The sequence below is a fragment of the Nothoprocta perdicaria genome, unplaced genomic scaffold (genome assembly GCF_003342845.1).
Source record: "Nothoprocta perdicaria isolate Ctin4 unplaced genomic scaffold, notPer1 scaffold_39, whole genome shotgun sequence".
In the NCBI taxonomy this organism is placed as follows: domain Eukaryota; kingdom Metazoa; phylum Chordata; class Aves; order Tinamiformes; family Tinamidae; genus Nothoprocta; species Nothoprocta perdicaria.
Window position 1 is genome coordinate 1781637 of NW_020455632.1, and position 16472 is coordinate 1798108.

Below are 16472 nucleotides of genomic sequence, written 5' to 3' on the forward strand. Positions count from 1 at the left end.
TTCTATAGAAAGGTACCAACAATATATATTATCTGCAATACATTTATTTTTAGAGAGCCATAGCCTTTTCCATTTTCTCTGACAGAGTGGAAAATCTTGAAGTCTAGATCAATCYGTCTTAAAATCAGGGCACTGAGCCCAGTGCTAAACCCTGTCTCTTTTATTAGGCCAAATAATACTTCTTCTCTGAGTATGAATTTACTTACCTAGTTTTACATCCATTCATCCATCCTTCATCAGTGTAGAATTTCAGGACTCTGTTCAACATTTCTAACAGCCTTTAAAAGCCAAGAACTTGATTAACCCTATTTACTGTATTTTCAATGCTGTAATTGAACCACCGTGAGCTCCATTTTCTTTTCAGCAGCAATCTGATTACATTTGGGTAAGGGTAATTTAACAGGTACTTTCTGATCCCCTTCCTGCTACTTTTCTGATGCTTTTGAATACTCTGTTTTGATCTCTCTGCTAATACTATGCAACTCTGTGTCTGCAATGGCGTATCACATTATCATTCCCCTTCTGCTTTGGTGTAGCTTTCTAAAAGTTTTCTTTGTTCAGAACTTCTTGTTTTGATCTTTTGTTATGCCATTTGATGAAAATGATAAGCCAAAAGTGTCTTTTTAAACTTTCCCACTGGTGGATTTCTGCCTGTCTATTCCGAAAAAAGCAACACCACTTTGCCTAGAATTGCTGTATCTACGTTTTCTTTACTAATGTATTTTCACCTATGRTAAGATAATGTTTGATATAAAATTGGAAAAAAACAGATGTAGAGATAGCATTAATTATTAATTATTATTTTTGCTATGTAAAACCACAGAAAGGAAACAGAGCTTTTTTATCAAATAAAAGACAGACTCTTGCTGCCAGAAGTTGCAGAGTAACAGCCCTGATTTTTTGGGGACATATGACCATTTAAGGTGCAGATGAGGACTAATGAGTGGGATTTTCACTAACATCTTCTATGTTTTTGCAAATGCCATTTGATTCTTGTCTGCATTTTTAGTTCACTAAATACATCACACATAAATAATGCCCCAGGTACATAATCCAGTCCTCACTGAAGAAATTAGCGCAAAGATTCCCTTTGATGAAATTCAGTTGCCTAAATCCAGGTGTGTTTTAGGTGACATGGGACATTCTACTTCTCCTCCAGCTATTGCTCTGCAAGGTCTACACCTGGTCCTGAAAGCTTCTTCTTCTAGTCTTGTGTCAGTCATACCTGTCACTCTCTGAAGGTCCTCAAACAASCTAGAGAATCTGTGATTAGGCACCCAAATGGCTTTGAATTGCTTTGCAGCAGTTTCTGGATCAGATTCTAGGGAATTTAAGGTATTTTTAGTATTCATTCTGAGGTCATAAAATATCCAAATTAGTGAAAAACACAGTTCTTCATGCTTCAGGATGAAAATGCAAGCTAAGTGTTTACATATTTTTGTGGTCACAGTGATGCTGTGAAGTTTATTTATTTATTTATTTATTTWTGGTGAGGACTTGCTGAAATTTTGATCATAAATATGAGTTGATAATTCTCCTCTTGGACTAAAGTAAATACCAGGCTACATGTGTGTAGATGTGAGGGCAGAAATTGGCTCTGATATGAGTTCCTGTGCTGCTGAATAGAAAGGGGAAAGAGCCATATGACTCATAATTTCAAGGCAGAGACTCATCTGCTTTTAACCAGATTTCCACTCAAACATCACAGGGCAGAAGGGCCTCTTGAAATGGAAGGGAATCCCCCTATGGCATGAATGACCTCTTCAATTTAGACTCTATATTTCAAAACCTTTCCCTGTGGGCTGCTCTATACACAGGGCGTAAAGATCTTTTAAAAAGATGCTTACAGTCCAAGGAGACATCTAGGGTTTAGTTCCAGGGACCTGGGGGCATTTCCAGCTGTCAATATCTTATAGCCTTGCTGTGAATGAACTAGTGCAAACACGCTTGGCCCCAGCAGCAGCAGGTGTGGGTAAAATGGCAAAACGAAGGTCACATCTGGGCATCTGTCCTTTCCCTTGGCCTTGGGGAGACTCTGTATTTGAAGCACCACAAGTGCGCACTTGTCAGGTGAAACATGCACATGCAGTGCCATGGGAGTGTTTCATTTTGTATGCACGGCACCTCCAGACACGGTTCTTGGGTGCTGATGATGCTCAACAACTGTAATTAAGTCCTTAAAATGCAACCATTCTAGGAAAATGGCTCTTTAGAAATATCCCAGGGCACAAAGTTTATCCTGCCTTCTTTTTCCCCACTGCATATGAGTACTGCAAATTCTGCTTGAGTTCTCAGAACGAAGCTGCTTCCTTTGTTTCCTGAGCATCATCAAAAGCAGTAACAGCACTGGAGGATGCATTACAAGATAGCACAATGCACTCACCACTGCTTTAAATGTTATGCAGTCATTTATACTCATGTGAAGAGTGAATGTAAAACTCTACTCTGAYCTATGCTTGTGAATGGCAAATATTTACTTGGGAGGTTTTTTTTCTTTGTGCAGTTTTCCTGGAATGGAGGAGAAAAGAGCAATGCAATTGAGTATCTGACTTCTTCTCCTCAGAGCTACCTCCCCATTCAATCATGCAACAGCATTGTCTTGAAAAGCACTAGTAACTTCGTAAACAAATGTATTGATGATGCACAAGTGCTAATAGATTCGTTCACATTCCCTTTATTGCATTGGCTCTGCAACGCTAAGAGGAGTGAAAAGCAGTAACTTATTTTTGCCAACAAGTAAATGGATATTCTGTGAATGCACTCAGGAAAGTATCTGATGAGGAATAAAACACTACCTTTGCAAGCTCCATTTCTGCACTTCAGGTTGTTCATGGCAGCAGATCACACTCAGCTATCAGATGATTTGGAAAATCTACCACCACATAAAAACCTGCTGCCATTTTCCCTACACTCCACCTAGGACTGATAGACTTCATTCCTGCTGAATGGCCAGAGATTTTTTTTTTAACCATTTTTGCTCTTTTTACCTAAAGAATGTCGAAAGCCAAAATACCAGGAAAATATATTGTGGAAGAAAATACTGTTCAGACTCCATCTCTTTGCCTTCCTAAATCATTTGCTAGCTCATTTTTAGTAGCATGATGCTGCTATCGATTAAAGTAGACTGTAATATACAGACTTTTCCTTACAGAAGAAAATGCAGATCACTCATCCTTTCTTCTATTAATTCACTAAGCTCAGCTCTAGAATTTKTACTCTACAATGCTATACATAGGAAAAAACATATAAAATAAATAAAGAAATAAATATAGAATCTGTATACATATTATTATGTTACTCAGTATCAGTGCTATCCCGGTGTGGATAGGGAATCATTTTTATATACACTCCTTTCCATCCAAATACCTTAAAACACTCTGTAAACATTTACAAATTAATCTGCTCATCATCCTGGTGAGCAAAGCAAAGATTATTATCCTGATCTTGCATGTGGGATAACTGAGGCACACAGAAGACAGGAAGCTTGCTAAGTCCACAAAGAAAGTCTTGGGGAAACAGGAAATCATGCAGATGCTCTGACTCCCAGTTCACTTCATTATACATGTAACAATACTTCTGCCTGGAGGCATGATTGTTAATAAGTACTCTGAGGTTGAAATGGAAGTTTATATGAATAATAGTTTATACCGTGAAGTAGGTAGATATGGCTAAAATGTTGTTTGACATTTGTTTGGTTTCTCAAAAAATAATTAAAAAAAAATAAATGACAACGCATCCAGGATTTGTGGCCGCTCCATGTAGTTATGTGACATGATTTTCATGGTCATTGTCTTTAGGATATTTCTAAGTGCCCTTGACAATCCAGGTTGTGCTCCCCCATCATTTGCATTGACATGAAAAAAAATGAGGATTTCTGGCTGCTGTAAGTCAGAATAGCTACAGTTCAAAATAGCTTGAATCAAGGGATGTCAATGCGCTCAATATCTGCAGGGTATTTGCCATATATATCACAGAATCATAGAATGGTTGAGTAGAAAGGGAGCCCTGGAGATCATCTAGTTCAACTCCCCAGCTCAAGCAGGGACAACTTCACCATGTGGCGCAGGGCGGCATCCAGGCGGGTTTGGAAGATCTCGGAGAAGGAGACTCCACAACCTCCCTGGGCAGCCTGTTCCAGGGCTCTGTCACTCTCACGTTGAAGAAGTTCCTCCTCACATGGAGATGGAACTTCCTGTGTTTCAACTTAATTCCCTTACCACTTGTCCTATCACTGGTCACCACCGAGAAGAGTTTGGCCCCTTCCTCCCTACATTCTCCTCTCTGATATTTATACACTCTGATGAGATCTCCTCTCAGCCTTCTCTAGGCTAAACAGGCCCAGCTCACTTAGTCTTTCCTCGTACAAGAGATGTTCCAGTCCCTTAGTCATCTTTGTCGCTCTCTAGAAGCTCCACATCCYTCTTATACTGAGGAGCCCAGAACTGCACCCAATACTCCAGGTGAGGCCTCACCAGAGCCGAGTAGAGGGGCAGAATCACCTCCCTTGACCTGCTGGCAACACTCCTCCTGATGCAGGCCAGGATCCCATTGGCCTTCTTGGCCATGAGGGCACTTTGCTGCCTCATGGTTAACTTAGTGTCAACCAGGACTCCCAGGTCCCTCTCTGAGGAGCTGCTCTCCAGCAGGTCAACTCCTAATCTGTACTGATGCCTGGAGTTATTCCTCCCCAGGAGCAGGACCTGCACTTATCCTTACTTAACATCTATATCTATATCTATATCTATGTCTATATTTAATCCCACATTTTGTTTCCAGCTATCATCAACAGATGTTAGATTTCTAAATATTTTTATAAAACTACTTTATTGGTGTATTTTTTTTTTTTTTTTGAAAAAAAAAGAAGGTTGGAGTTTTGACTGAAAATTCATTAAAGAAAGAAAAAAGAAATGAAAATAGGAAAGGTATTTTTTTAACATGTTAGATGACTGGAAGTCTCTAGAATAATAGACAACTTATTGGTTTCTTTGATATAAATCACTGGACCACCTGATGCCCAAGCACATCTGCTGTACTACAGAGCTGAACTCATTTCCATCATGCCAAGGAGAGATTGGACTGTGCACTTTCCTCCAGTGACTGGAAATGGTTACGAAGTGGGGAGGAATCAGTGTATGTGATCTGTTTCTGCTGTGCTGTTTGACTAGATACTGATAATTCAACAATCTAATATGCCATGGCTTGGGAGATCARCACAATCAGATTCTCTCTTCTAGGCTAAAATGCAAAAAGAGGAAAGGCAAGAAGTTGTAGCTCAAGTGAAAATAAAATAAACAAATAAAGTTGTAAATGACATTCCTCCCTTCCTAAAATGAAAGGCTGGCATCATTTTGTTGTATTTAAATTGTGAAGTGCAAGATGAGGAATCCGGAGCTGCCAAATTCATTCAGGAAAGAAGTGGAAAGTTCAACTGAAAAATTCTGAAACTTTTTTTTTTTTTTTTCTAAAGCTTTAGAATGACACTTAAAAAATATCAACAGCCAAAACCTCATTTATGAAATGTGCTGCCAGTGGAATCTGGGTGATTTTGATTTATTGCTCTCAGGGCAACCTGGAGCCCTTTAGGAACAGTAAGGAGGACAGTGCAAAGGCCAAGGTGATATTCTAACTATAAAATGAAATTTTGAAAAGACAAACTGCTCTTTATAGGAAAAAAGTCCTTGCTTTACCAAATGATACCAAGTGACCATTGCAAAGGCAGCAGGTGGCAGCTGCTGGTGTCAATTAGAAACAATCAACTAATTCCTTTAACAACTGGCTATTGTTTATTTTGTTAGAGATATATATATATATATGTAAGCATATACTGCAATAATTTTGATTGTAAGCATGTTTCTGTGTCTGTGCTCATTAAAGTGATCTTGTGAAATCAGTCCTTTCATGAAATAATTGGAGATTTCAGGCATTTTTGCCAACTGACTGTCACTACAGGTGCTGTGAATGATACGAGTGCTTCATTTTCCTGTATAAACTGACAGAAGGTGCATCCTGGCATTATCCACATGCTATCACATTGTGGGTATGTGGGAAATAATGTCTCTAGCCACTTCTTCCTATTCAGGGAATTAATACACAGCAGCAGTGTTACAAAGCAAAGGCCAATCATGCATTCTTCAGTCCTTCTGAAATGCCTTTGCTCCAAGACAACATACCCTTTTGCTGACCCTCCTTCTGGGAACCTTCTTGCACTCAGCATTTCTCCAAGTAGGTTGTCTCCTTTTTAACATTTTTATCCCTTTTTGGTTATTTCATTTAATTTGTTTACTAGAGTGTGAAGGAGAAAATGTTCTTTGGGAGCGAGTCTTTTCAGTTTTGCTCCTGCACAGCACCTAAATCATACTTACATCCACCCAGTGGTATTTCAGAAACAGGCTTCATTTTCAGATTCAAATAATCCAGGCATATTCAAAAATTCCCGAGAGGGCTGATATTTAAGGGACCTAGGACTTTTTCTGTTCTGATAATGAAGCAGGTTACTAGATATTGCTTCAAAGTTAATAATTTGAGAGAGTTTACTCTTCCAGTGAGTGAAACCAGTTCGCTCTTCACTTTCCAAGAATGTGGTAGCATCCTGGGGTGCATCTGAAATCTGAAGCTTGTCCTTTGCCTCTATCTTCTGGCCAAGCAAAACCAATTCTCCCTCTCAAAAAAAAAGTAATCATAAGGCCAGAGAGCCTAAGCAAACTTCTGCTCTGCATCTGCCATTGATGGTACTATCCTAGATCTACATCTGTTTTCCTTCCTTTCCTATCACAACTTTGCTTTTCCTCTGCTCCTATTCAGCAGGCGGAGGGTAATTTCTCATAAGAACCAGCACACATCAGAGTTTTTGTAGCTGTGATTAAGCCTCTGGAACCACCATCTCTATCTAATGGCACTTGATGTCATCTTCCAACCTGTCAGCTGCTACTGCGGTTCGTTCTCTGTTGTACTTCTGACATTGACCAAATGGGAAGTAAGTTACCTTGGGAAGTTAGTTTGGGTCCTCAGTTCTAGCACTAGTACTGGTCTAGTACCTCTAGACTTCTGAGGTAGTTCATCCATATGATTATCTCTAGTGGATGGGGRCGGAAGGAAGAGGGAGGTGGGGGGAGAATTCCTGCATGAATTCCTGCAGACCTCTATAGCAATAGTGGGGATGGATGCTGWGTGCAACAAGCAACACGAATGGGTACACGAGGATGAGGTCACCCTCATTCCAGGGCACCTACCCACCATGAACAGTGCTTGCCTGCAAAAGCCTGATACACATGGGTAGAACTCTGGTTCCTTCCCATGGCTGTAAGTGTTCCAGTAGTCATTACCAGAAAAGGGCCTGACAAAATTTGGCAAAAGGTCCAAGGCAAACAGAAAGAGAGAGCACTTAATCCTGGATGCACAGACGAACAGGAATTCAAACAGTAGGAAAAGATTACGGTGTCTTTGATATTGCCTGGCTATATGTACACATTCAGTCTCCATCCTCCCCTCCTATCAGAGGCCCTGTAATTTGTGTTTGGTTGTTTTTTGGAACTAGCCATTTTGTGTAGGACAAAAATTTTCATTCATTTTCTGGAACAGCCTGTGTTTTGAACTGAAATGTCAGCTTYGTGAAGGGATGTGTATTGATATGTAGTTTGARATATAAATATGAGTATATAGTTTAAAAATAAGTGTAATAGGAATCTTTTTTTTCACTTGCCCTATGATCCAAGATAAACCAGGTTTAGTGATTTTCCATAGTGCCTACCAATGGTCCTTTTCTGAAACAACTGAAAATTTGTTGCCAAGATTAAAATAGTTATTTCATTAAATGAATGAATATTTTAGGYGTTTTGTAAGATGACTACTTTTCTGTATAGCCACCATACATACCCATATTAATGTTTACCCACAGATGCCAATTTATCAAGGAAGGAAGGGTGATCAGTATTTTCAGTTCTACGACTAGCCTTGTTGCTTCCCCATGCTATTGTATTGGCAGCCATGACTATTTTACAGTGCTGTGATTTACAATGTTTTTCTTTGGGTCCTAGAAAGACAAAAAGCTGCCTTAAATTGTAAATCTGTGAATGGGTGGTTGATCGTGTCGCTCTTGCTACTGGGACTGCTGGCCATGGTCATGGTCTTTTGCAGCCTGCTGGGGGGTGGTATGTCACTTTATTCTTTTCACTTCTATTTCCCAGCCATGTCTCTGTGCCTCCTTTTTGCAGCTATTTTAGCAAAAAAAGAAAAAAAAAAGAAAAAAAAAAAAAAGGACTATTATATTGAAACAATTGGAAAGACAGTGAGATTTGAATCCAGACCAGGAAGAATTGTTTCAAAAGGTAACATGTCCGTAGAGAATTGTAAGTCTTGACAGCTCGGGCATCTTCCACTGTGAGACTAATCCATCACAGCCTGGGGATGAAGTTTTTATTTTATGGGTTTTAAATTTGCAGTTCAGGGAAATACATATTTGACATATCCATGTGTGAAACTTCTGCTTAGATTTCATGTWTTTTTTTTTCATGGATGCAGGATTGTAGAGGAAATTCAAATAATTCACCACGATTTATTTCTCAGAGTGAAGATATTTTACCTTATTCTTGTTCTTGTACTGGCTATTTCTCTGTTGCAAACTACAGCTAGATGATAATAAGTTTGAAATTAGGACTTAGGCAGTCCTTTGGTTGTATTGATTTCTGCATGAATTTGGAATGCAAACTCRATGTCTTTCTAGTCCAAAATAACAGAAGTCATGATTCTACTTAATGTACTGCAGAAAGGAAGAAGGAACCACAGTTGGCAGCATCTAGAAAAGATAATGTATTCCAGGTAATCAATTCATGCTTCACTGGCTCTTTCCAGCCAGCTAATGAATAAAGGTGTCCATTTGCAAGCGTTTCTCTGAAGCTGATTAATTATCTCTACAAAATTTGCTTTATGCATGTAGTGATCATCTGATGTTAAACAAATCCCTAAGTATTCAATGTAATTGTAGTCTATTAAAAAGAGATGTAATATCCATCCATCCAGAWATTTCTGAAAATATCAAGTATTAATATTAGGAATATTTGGGGTGAGGAATAATTGATGTAGTATTTCAAGCTAATTTTAAGTTGAGAAGAATATTTTAAAAATAGATAAAATAGAGTAAGATCTGTTAGACAACAACTAATAGTCTCCTGTTTACATTGCACCTGACGGAGCATTATAATTACATGAGAACTGATCTACAAAGGCATTTAGGTTTGTAACTCCTAATGATTTCCGCAAAAGTGGGATAATCTAAATAACTTTCTGGATGTGAACTTTGGACTTTAAATTAGTTTGAGGAACGACCATATTTCCTGTGTTAGGAAATAAAAGGGAACTCTGATGCAACAACTCAGTGCAAACTGTCTGTAATAACTGGCTTGATGGTCAACTGTCTTCATTGCTTCTTTTCAGAAAAATGGGTGCTATAATGTCTCAAGTATCTTTGAAAGAAGATTAGCACAAAAGACTGTAATCAAACCAAAACATGCTTCCCAAATCAAAGAGACTAAAAAGATTGGTTCATTTAGCCCAAACAAATATCTTCCTGGCATCCATTGATAAAAAAGAGATTATTGTTCATTGTGGCCAAAGGAGTGTATGGACATTACTAGCTAAATTCTATCTATCATTTATTCTCTTTAGTCTTGATGCAGGGAGGAAATTTAAAGGACAAACCTTGGAAAGGGAATTGAGGTCCTAAAATGCCTTAGGCATTTTCGAAGATTTTCACCATTTGTTAATTTGGCTGCCAACATTTTTTTCTATGGGTTTCATGTCTGCATTGGCCTTATTACATGCAGGTCTTTTAGAGCTGTCTTGTGTTGTGCATTAACATAACAAAAATTATCAGTTAAAGTTTCTGCACCTTTAAAGTTTGAAAAAAATCCTATGGATAGAAAGTATGAGCTTAAATGGATGGAGCTTAGTAAAACTCCAGAGAAGAACCCCCTGGGTCATYGCTTTATTTGATTCCAGTTGATGGTGGCATTAAAAGAATTCAGCCTTTGGCTAGAGCTGCAAAGACGTTCAGACTGAACATAAAAATAACACTGTAATTTCAGAAAAATAAATTTGCAATCCTATATTAGCTCCTTTTTTTTAAGATTTGTCCCAATATGAGGACYTATTTACTTGGTAAAAAGGGTTGCAGAGAGGAAGCTATAGCCTCATCTAGGAGGAACAGAAGGTTGTTTTCCCTGCTGCCCCTGTATAGGCCATAAAGAGAGGCAAGGAGTACACTCAGGTTCATCATGGATGGTGGAAATTCTTGTAGTCCTATTTTAGCAGCAGAGGGAGTCTAGGACTCTGATTTGCTAATACAGACATCTAACCTTAAATCAAGCAAGAAGAATCTGGGYTGCTGTCAGAGCCATGCTATTCATTCATCCTATCTAACCTTTAACAACTATTTGGTGATCTTAGGAGTTGTCTTAGGTGTTGGTTATGGTCAATGGAAAGAACAATTCTGTATGGCTGATCCAGCCAATCAGAGATTCAAACTAGTCTTTTAAGTTGTTGTGGACTACAGAAGAGCCCTCAACATGAATGCCTGAGCTGTATGCCAGCAGTTTGGAAGGCTGACTGTCCTGAATCATGATCTGCGTGACAAACTAGTGGCTAAAACATTTCTATAAAGAGGTAGTCAAATTATTTCCTTGGCCAAAGAGAGYGCAAATTTACACGATTACCTTCCCAGAAGAAGCAGATCATTATTACAATATTATAATATTTTCTATAACCTATTTTTATACAAATATATTGGTGAATTACCTATACATGATAGAAAAACAGTGGCTAAGATTGTGTTTCTTTGCAACAGTAAACAGTATGCAGGACTTGCCCTTAGCTTGCATATATATATTTCTATTAAAAATTACAATCCACACTGTTGTGATAGTGAGTTTCCAGGCAGTTCTGGGAATATTAAATGCAAATGCTGTGCTTTAAGAACCAATAGAAAAAGACAATGAGGTAATCATAATTTTAAATGTTCTAGCTTTAGGTAATGTCTYTTCTAAACTCCAATAAGGTAAAAGAAACTTCTCCTGGTAAAAGCCAAAGAAGACCTGCAGAACTCATTCAATAATATTCTCAAAACAATAATATTCTCAGAGATTTCTCTAAGAGTTTCTACTATAGGATTTTCTTGTGCCCAGCACCACTCAATTTATGGCCTTCAGCCTTTACACTGAACTGGCACCATCCTAGCCTAGTAAACACTCTCTCAAGCATCTTCTTTGTGTCCTTTAAGTGAGGGGACTTTTTAATTTAAAGCAAAATATTTTCTTTTGAACTTTAAATAAGGGCCATTGATTTTTCTTCTGTTAGTCTTCGAGAAAGAAAAATCAGTAGACAAAGGTTGTGTACCATTAACTACAAGTGAAGGGCTAGTTGACCTCAGCTAAGCCATTGATGAGGGTGAGGCTAATGGGAAAAAAATTGATCTCTTCATAATTTGTCAAGTGAAATGTGGTTAGCTAAAAAAATCTCATTATCAACCCTGTTCTTGGGAATAATAATAAAAAAAAATCAGTTAAAGTCAATTTTATTAAATTCTTCCTAGGTATAGCAGAAGTCTCACTTGTCAGTCATTACATAACCTGAAGTCACTTGCATGTAGATGTCACACAAAGTGATTGGTAATGCTATTCTCAGGTTTCTTGCAATGGAATAAGTAAATCCATTTTCTCTAAATAAAGAGATGTAATTTAATAGAGGGCATTAAGAACTGCTCTTCAAGGGAGGCCTATGAATTAATTTGGGAATTGGTATATACTTTGGCCTTATTGGAAAGTACAATGGGCTTTTACTTTCTCTTCTGGCCATAAAACATTTACCATAGGACTCATTAAAAAACGCTGTAAAATTATGTTTCTGTGAGTTGTGTCCCTCATGCAGTTGGGAAAACTCTGTAAAGTCTTTTCAATTGAAGGCATTTTTGGCTTATATTCTTGCCTGGGGAAACAAATGGTGTCTCCATAGGGTGCCAAACTCAGCATGGAAGCCTGATCTTTGTGTAACCCCGTTATCTAGGTCATCACTGGAGATTGTGCCTAGGATGTCAAACACRAGAGACAGAACGTCTGTTGCTTGAGTTAAAGGACTAAGCCTCCTGGAGGCAGCTGTAGAAAAAGTATATTCTGTGGATCAAATAGAAACAAATAACATCTCCTGGATGGAAGATTGCATGCAAAAAGAAAAGAAAAAAAAAGTCAGAACAGGATGGCTGGAGGCTGAGTTCAAGGGTGGAACTCATGGAGATGTATCCTAGCCCTATTGATTATTTCTTTACTAGCTAATTAAACACTGTCAAGCACAAACCAGAGCACTAAAACTTGGTTGTCCATGCTGTTAAATGGCCCCTGGACTACTTTGCCTGAACAAGCTTTTGCAAACACTTATTTGRACACAATTCAGTTGCGAGAACAGGCCAAGCAATAAATGTCTGAATGGTATGGATTTTTCTATTGTATTTTGGAAAGTAAGAGAGTTGTATGGTATAGGGATGGACAGACTGGCCTCTAGGACACATCTTAATTGAGATTAGAAGTAATACATATACAATTAGAATTGAGATTAGAATAATACATATAGCCATTGAAATGAATAGAAATATTGTGCTGGATTTAATTTAGGGCTTAGAGTTCACCTATAGGGTCTGAATTCTCATTTTAACTGAACTTTTTGTCAGATCACTTCAACTCTCTTTATCAGTTGACCTCTTTTGCAAATTTTTGATAACTGATGTATACCACTATACCACAGGTATAAATAAAGCACACAAGATGAAGGCACACAAAATTCCTGGTGTGTTGTCTCTATGCATACAAGCTCAGTACTCCAATCACTTATTTTAAGCAATCCCCCTTTTCTGTGTTATATAGAGATGCCAATGAAATAGAACCAAATATCATTCACACTTACTTGGAGTGAATAGTTCTCAAGGCATAACTTGAGAATTCATTCAAGCAATTTAGCATTTCATTTCTACTTTTGCTTTATTTTCAAAGAGGTCAAGATATGTTTTTCTTTTAACTGAAAATATTTAGTGAAGGCTTAATGTGGACTTTTGAACTGTTTGAATAAGAGTCAGCATTTAGATATTTGGATAGTCTTATCACTGGTGTTATATGCCTTTATTTCTGCTTTATTTTTGTATGAATCAAACAGAAACAAAATAGAAAGTGTCACACAAAGAATTTTGGCTATATTTTTAGTGTGATGAACTGTGTTATATATGCTTCACAAGTCTTCAAGTTACTCTCACAATGCTAACATTATTTTAAATAAGATCTTTTTTCTCAGCAGAAAGCAAATGCGATCTTGTTAAGCTAATTTTGTGATTATTCAAAAGAACTTTCACAAATACTCTTTTTTTTTTTCATTGCTCTTATAAGCAAGGCAAAGTCATGACAATTTCTGCAGAAAAGGTTGTGTCACTTCTTGGACTTTTCACAGTGTCCTGCAATATTCCCTAAAGGGAATGGTAAGGTTGCTTGATCTCTCTCTAATGTCAATAAAGGGAATCACACTTTTGAAACATAGCCTAGAGAAATACATCAGCACATAATTTCCTTTGGAAATTACTTGTCATGTTCATTTGGAATGGTAAAAGCTAGAATGTGCTTCCAGCTAATAATTATTTCTGAGTAGGAGGGATGTCGGAGCTCTGGGGAAAACATAAGATTTGAGTGCAAGTAGTAAATTTGTATCTAGGATACTTTGTAAAACAGAGAATTTCTGATTTTTTCTTCCAAACTTAGTAGACTCTCGAAGTCTACTGCAGCACTGGCTGAAATCACAATGGATATTACTATTGAATTTGCAGGGTACTGGATCAGGCCATAGTCCTCTCATAGTTATTAATAGAAAATACTTGATCTTCAGACCAGTAACCAAGATGTGTGATCTCTTTCTACTTGCTGTTTCAGTATTATATTTATGCAAATCCAGCTAAGAAGTAATGCTATGCAACTATCAATGTACAAGACCTAGTGCCCTGATTAATTAAAAGCAAAATAAAATAAATGCACTAGTGATCTGTGAGCAGCAAAACAGCTAAATACTTCACTAATGTGACCTGATTCTCTTTTGGAGGGCACTGAGTCCTTTGGAGAGCCACTGATTTAAATGAGCTTGGGGTTAGCTTTGGGGAAGAGACTCCTGCATCTAAATGTAGGCGCCTACATCTGAGTTATAGCTTATCCTAGCTTCTTTTAACAGACAGTAGGGAAAAGCAGCTTGTTTTAGGATGCTGTTCATCTCACCCTAATGTAGATGTTTGAAAGAGATTAGGTGAATTGTGTCCTAAAACTGCACATTTATCTCCATTGAGTATAAATGGAGCCMGAGTGACCAGCTGAGATGGAGATGAATCTCCCTCTTGCTGAGTAAAAAAACTCAGCATCTGCTGTTTATATGAACTGCTCTTTGCTTGAGTAATGGGATAACTCCAGCAACCTGGGACTCTTCTCTCTTGGTGCTTGTACAAAGTGACTCTTAGTGCCCCTGGAGTGTATATATGGCAAACTAATGTAAATGGACAATTTTCTTCCATCAAAATTGTGCCATTTGGTGGTAAATGATGCTTGGATCACACAGAAATGTTTGCAAACTTAAGTCAAGCTGGAAAACAAAAGTGCTTTCTGAAAAAGTATTTTATACTTAAAAAAAAAAAGATTTTTCATTTTGAAGTGACATATCAGTTTCAAAAGTAGCCACATTTTATTATTTAAACTTACATAAAAACAAAATAAAGCACCACTCTACACCAAGGGATATACATTATTTGAAACAAGGATAGTTTCTTTAATTTTGATGACAAAACTGAACATTTTATATTTCATGTGGCTTTTTATTCTTCTGAGTCCTGAAATGAAAAACCAGATCGCCTAGTTCCTCAGTACACAGTGATGTTTGGCTGTTTGGCTCTTTACAAGTTGCTTTTTCCAAAGTTCACGTATGTGTTAAGCTTATGATGTGTTTTCTATATCTCTCTCTTTCAACACAACTACAGTCTTTGCCTAGGGGCACTTCATCAAAATTTCTTGAAGTGCTGTATGAAATGACTAGAGCCACAAACAGCATTTAGCATTGCCGTACTCGGTAGGGTAGTGTAGAGGCAGGGCAAACCAACTGCAGTCAATGAGTTATCTGAGTTTAAATTGGTGTACTACTTTGGACATRAAGTATGGAAATTTGGAAATACTCTTAGTTCAAGTGGAGACATCAAATAGCAGAGTATCAACTGCTTTTCACAGTCTTGGTAGCAGTTTTTACTTTTCACTTAGTGATGGAACAATTTAGCCTTTTCAGCTATTTATGTCTGGGCTTCTCCCCAACCACATTATTAGCAGCCAGGGGACACACTTTATTCTGGGGAGAGGATGAGATCTCGTCTGTTTGCCTTATGTTCAGCAGTGCTCTGTGGTGCATGCAATGACTCTAATATATTCACTTAAGCAAACTTCCTAGGGAAGTGTACAGATCCTTGCAGTCTTGTTTTTTTCCTAGAAATAGATTCATTCTCTGGTGGGCTGAGAACAGCCATTGACTGCATTCTTTTGCTGCTGAAAAATTACTGTCAGAAGTGTTTGCTGACATCTAATCAAGGCAGAGATGAGGGATTTCTTAAAAACAGTACTTTTGATGCATGTCAGGTTGCTTTGCTTGGTCAGTTGTTATCACCTCAGCTCTTAAGAATTTTAATTACTGTAGCTGTTACAAATACAATCCCTTAGGGAAATATAATTTTCTTATATTTGAATTAATTTGGGTGAGTGCAATTTACGTCTCCTTAGAGTTGCTTGTCTCAGGGCTTGAAATCAGAACTACTCAAACGTTCAGAATTTGTGAGCAAATGCTRCTTGTGGGACTCCCCTGTATGCCAGTCATTTTTCTCCCCAGATCGGTGTGTGCACAAAGGAAGGCAGTGGACTCATGTGCCTGAGCATGAGAAGGTATCCTGGGCCCCCAGGGCTGGATCTAGCTCGAGGAGTGAGAAGCTGGACAGATGCAACTCAGCCGAAGGGAAGAATCTCTCACTGAGTTATCATCATCACTATTAGGCAGACCCCAGTGACCTTGGAGCTTCTGTTTCATGATAGAAATTTTGGAATGGAAATTTCACTGAGAATGTGAGGCACAGTCTGCTGTTTGTTTGTATTCTTCTTGAAAATTGAAGTTTCATCTCAGAGATCTCTTCGGCACTTCTGAACATTTTTTTTTAAAGTTACTCCAGGTTTGGCTACATTTGGAGTTAATCAGAATTATGCCCCTAGGGGAAGTACATTGTTTTATTAGTGAAAAGCTAACATAAGGATTCCCAAAATTAAGTAGCTRGATGCTATCCTAATAGTTCGAACCATTTAACAGAAATGTTTGCCTGGATCCAAAAAGAATGAAAATTTGTCTGATATGATGTGATTTTTCATTCTAAAGATTTCTCTGTCTTC